This window comes from Arachis hypogaea, chromosome 10 (assembly GCF_003086295.3).
Source record: "Arachis hypogaea cultivar Tifrunner chromosome 10, arahy.Tifrunner.gnm2.J5K5, whole genome shotgun sequence".
Classification (NCBI taxonomy): domain Eukaryota; kingdom Viridiplantae; phylum Streptophyta; class Magnoliopsida; order Fabales; family Fabaceae; genus Arachis; species Arachis hypogaea.
Window position 1 is genome coordinate 82,508,471 of NC_092045.1, and position 5,323 is coordinate 82,513,793.

The following is a 5,323-nucleotide window of genomic DNA, read 5'->3' on the forward strand; positions in this document are numbered from 1 at the left end:
TGTTGTAAATACTCTTCAACTCTAGTTTCACTAATTTCTTTCTCTCATATTAAATTATTTATTTGATAATTTATTGAATAAATCTTGCTCTCTCATATACAATTTATATTTTTTAATTTGGATTATGGTACCATAAACACTTAAAATCCTATTATGTTATTATCCATCAGTAATGTGTTCTGTTTCTTTTTTCTAATACTATTGTACACATAGTTGTGATGGTTCTGATTTCTGTTCTACAAGAAAAACACCCATTCAAGTACACTTTAAAAGTGTAGCCAAAAGTGAAAAAAAAATGATGCCTTAGACTAAGACTACACTTTTCGGACTACGGAAACGCTTTAGTGGGGATGCCAATTCGGCCGTTGCCTATTCTCAAAGGCTACGCTTTTAGCAGCAAGGGCTACGCTTTTAGCATTTGGAAATAGGGTGCGCTTTTCAAGTGATGCTGTCCAGGACCAAAAGCTACGCTTTTCAGCTTCCATTTTTACCAGAATAGGCTATGTTTTTCAACGCTACTGCATCACCTGTAAAGCATAGCCACATTATATACCATAGCTACTCTATATAAGTGTAGCCTTAGGTCCCTCATTATTTTTTTATTTTATGTATAACCATAGCTACTCTATATAAGTGTAGGCTTAGGTCCCTCATTGTCTTTTTATTTTTTTTTTATTTTCTGTATATATATATTCTAATAATTATACAACATAATATTTAGTAATACGATTTCATATATAATTCTACATTTTTAATTAAATGAGTTAAATATTATATAATAAAAATAAATACATAATTATACTAAATTTTTTTAAATAATAAAAATTATCTATAAATAAAATATATTTATAATGATCCAAAAGTACTAATATTCATACATCTCACACTAAATTAAGCATAGTCATATTAAAATAAATATGAGACCACTTAAAATTTACTACTAATACTCTACGAAAAAACTAAAATATTATATCCTACAACAATTCTGTCTTCACCACCACGACTTCCTATAATCCATGCCCTGCCAAAAAGGTTTAGATAGAAAAAAATTCACATCAAAAGTTTGGAAATTCCCTTTTAAAATGTAACTATTTTCACTTCATGATAGATTCTATTATTAGTATTTAATTTCTTTAATAATTTTCTAAAATAACATACTACCAAAGATAAAGAAGGCACATACATTAGTAGTAAGATTGAGCAGAAATTTCTCTCTTACCTTTTAATATTTTTGCTGCCAGAATCCATAAGAATTGTCAATCTTTTTTCTGTGTTGATGAATTGACTACATAGATGGAAAATTGAATCAGAAACAAAATTTCAATTTATATAAATGAATTTGAAAACGGAAAGCTAGAAGTAATGGCAGTGCTACAAGAACCAATTTCACATCAGAATTTTTGGACCAAAACCAGCAAAAAATATTATAAGTTCTCTTAATATGATTTCAATTTCATCAAGTTTAAAGAAACAAACCAAAGTCCAAAACAAATAAATAAAGAAATTTGCATAGCAATAAATAGAGTTAAATCTCAATTTGTCCCCTGAAATTTGGTCTGATGCTCAGAATGATCCCCACAATTTCGTTGGTCCGAATTAGAACCCCCAAATTTGTAATTGTGACTCCAGTTTGCCCCTGCGATCACCTTTGTCACCGGAATGCTGATCTAGCGCACTTGCATGACATGGTGGACGTTACTTAAACGATAGCACATTAGTTTTGCACCCAAACCCTTTGAAACCACGTAGTGTAAGAATTTTCTTGATGTTTTGCAACTTATGATCATTGTAGTGGAAAGAGAGTTTTAACCCACAAAAAACTAAAATGACATCGTTTCCAAAGGGTTTGGGTGTGAAACCAATGCGCCGTCGTCTAAGTAGTGTCCACCATGTCATGTAATTACGTCAGATTAGCATTCTGGTGACGGAGATGATCGCAGGGATAAGTCGGAGCCACAATTGCAAATTTGGGGGTTCTAATTGGGCCAATGAAATTGTAAGGGTCATTTTGAGTATCAGACTAAATTTCAGGGGCCAAATTGAGATTTAACTCCAATAAATTTGAGTATAAGTTGAAATAAAGTAGAACTATTTAATAAGCATGCCATTAGATTTCAGCAGCTACTAATTCTTAACCAAAGGACAAAAAATAATTACAATTTCATTTAGAAGGATACTTAACAAATCAGTAAGTATTAAGAGGCTAGGATTATATACTTTGGAGCCCATAATTTTCAAGACACTAGGACAACCAAAAATAAATAAATGCATTGTGTATTGGCACATAAAATTAATGTGTTCTCTTTGGACTTGAAATTGTCTTTTTATTCAGAGAATTTGGTCTTATATTATCTCTTGCTAGTACATTAATTTAATATAAAATTTTAATTCTCTGTCGATTTACCAGAATGTACAACATACAAATATATATGGTCCATGCTAGTCCTCTGGTTCCGCAACTATATAATCAGAAACGCTTTCTAAACTTAGTGCACTTCTGCTTGGACTATGAATTTTCTTCGATTGCTTCACATCATATCAATATCATATATACAAAGAAGCAAAATCCTTGATTCTATATCTATACATCTATATATATGATATATACTATCCTAAGGTATTTAATTTCCCTAGCAGCAAAGTGTATCTGATCGTTCTCTATAACTAATTACTCACCCTTGTACTAATTTATATAAACTAATCAATAAACTAGTTCAAACTAGTGGAGGTTGTGTGCATAGAAAGCGCACAACAATAAGAAGAACAATCGAGAAGCGAAGCTTCCACTATTATAGATCTCAATCCAACTATTCTATTCGATAAATAGTCAATTATTAATCCAAGAGACAAAACCATTTAAAATTTCTCTATGCATTATTAATTATTTTTTCAGCCCAGCACACAATTTGTTTTCTATTTATAACTATGTAAGAAATTTTTTATCCATGTAATAGGTACCCTCCCTTTCATTTTCTTCTTAAGTTTATCTACTTTAACTTGGCAAAGCAATGTAGTAGGAAAAGAAAAACATAAATTTAAAACTAGATTTACACTTTACCTTTAATAAATCGAAATAGCAAAATGCCAACAGACACAAAGAAAACAAAGATGAAACTTCAGAAATTTTTTTTACTATTCAGTTCATAATCAGAAAAGAAACCAGCTTGAAATAGATGTGAAGAACAATTTTAATCAAGGTTGACAGCATTTGTTTCCACTATAACTTTGTCAAGAAAGTAAGTGAAATTTCTAATCTTGCCTCGACATAAACTAAATGCTTCTCAATGGAACTAGATTATTCCCCTTCTATTACTCTCTGTTCAACTTGAATAAAAGGTAGCCAATTCAGTAATTTCATCTATAGTTATCAATAAAACTAGACTAGCAATTCAAACCCAATAATTGGGCTACTTACTATAACTAAATGGCAATATAAACTTATCCAAAGGCAAATGATAACCGATGGTTTGCAACATTGCTTTAGTGACATAAATTAAAATTTGAATAGTGTAATCAAATAAGGGTAAATAATAAAAATTCCAACTCAGACTCTCTCCTTTGATAGAGAACTCAATCATATATAGCATAGAATCACATAAATAGATAAGCACATCTTCAAAGAAAAGAAAGATTATAGGTTTGAAAAGGTATTTCAACAATCATAAACAGCTCAAGTCTACCAATAGTCTTTACATTTATAAAATTCAGCATGATTTGGTCTTTACAGGCGAGTAATAAGATGCAAAAAAAGTGCAGCCTCCCTAAAACATGTAAGACATGAGAATATATATATATATATATATATATATATATATATATATATATATATATATATATAAATTCATATACAAAGACATGCATCTAATGAGTAACAAATTATTTGAAAAAAATTTGTACCTAAAATTAGCTTCAAGACTTTGTGCTCCGAACTACTTACCAAGAGGGGAAAAAGATAATCATAATTAGATGGCTAGCTTCAGAGCTTGAACGAGTGGGCAAACGGTGAATGCGAACTACTGCGGCACTTCTCTTCTCTTTGCATCGCATCTTCTAATGTTTATGGAAGAAATAGAAAATAAACGATGAAGGATAAGAGATATAGATTAGAGTAGAGTACTGACAGTTAAAAAATTAGCTGCATAAGTGTCATAATATTACCAAATGAAAATGTCCATCTAAATTCTACAATATATATTCTCCCTTTTCAGCAGAAATTGGAACACTCAATTGACTGCAATCACTGCATATGTCTCAAATCAAGCTTGGGTTCCCAAAATCCATCTTAAAATTCATAGGTACTTCAAGTTATTGATTCAATCAACAAAGCAATTTAAAAGTATAAGAGTAATCCTCTCTTGAGAATACTCTGCTCTCTCTAAAAGTGAAATTTAAACAAGAAAAATCAACAACAAACAATAATAACAAAAATAAGAATAATAATTCAGCTGATACATGGTGAAATTTACATTGGTGATTTTAGTTTGATCTGGCAGTCCACAAATAAACAACACAGAATATAGAAGCTAAAACCCCTAATTTAAAACCCTAAAATCAAAACCCAAAACCTCCCAAATTTCACAAAACCATAATCATCATCGGGCGATTACCTCGCTTGTTAGGGATCGATGCTTTGCCTCCTCAGAAACCTTGATGCTTCATAGCAAAGCAGAGAAGGGGTCGCGAGAGAGCACACAGTTTCTTTGACACTACACAGAGAGGGCGAGTGAGACAGAGCGAGTGAGAGAATGAGTGAGAAGAAGAGAATGAGGCACATAATGCTTACTTGGTGAGCGCAGTGATGAGCGGTGACGGTGAAGAAGAGATGAGCGGCGACGAATCGAAGGTGAAAACCCTTGAAGAAGAGATGAGCTGCGGCGATGAATCGAAGGAGAAGGCGTGCGAGTTTGTGCATGTAGCGTGAATTGTTGACGAATCGAAGAACAATATTCGTTAGGTTCAGTATATAATACATTGGCGCGTATATTAGAAGACGTTTCTGAAAGCGCACCCAAAACATAAATATTAGGTTACTCTTGAAAAGCGTTGTCTTTGTATAAAAATTGTATGTATTGATAGTAAGATAAGGCTACACTTTATAAGTAATTTTTTTACAATCTAAAGAGACACTTTTTAAGTGATGTCACAAATGTATTTTCTATTCTTCTACAAAAAAAGAAACACAGAGAAAAGCGTAGTCTATTCTAAGAATAGGCTATGCTTTTCAAATGTAGCTTAAAAAAATGTGGTTAAATGGGTGTTTTTCTTGTAGCGGTCTTCAAGGTATTAGCACAATCCCACTGTCTAATGTGTAAGAAGTTTGATA

At 31.7% G+C, this 5,323-nt stretch overlaps 1 long non-coding RNA gene across 1 annotated transcript; it reads right to left on the reverse strand.

Moving 5' to 3' along the window:
• Positions 1-716: 716 nt before the first annotated feature.
• Positions 717-5,068, reverse strand: LOC112715799 (uncharacterized). The gene is made up of 5 exons (XR_003159993.3): positions 4,784-5,068; positions 4,608-4,706; positions 3,938-4,050; positions 1,220-1,285; positions 717-1,021 (listed from the first exon to the last, which is right to left on the reverse strand). It is a non-coding gene; the product is annotated as an uncharacterized lncRNA (long non-coding RNA).
• Positions 5,069-5,323: the final 255 nt, after the last annotated feature.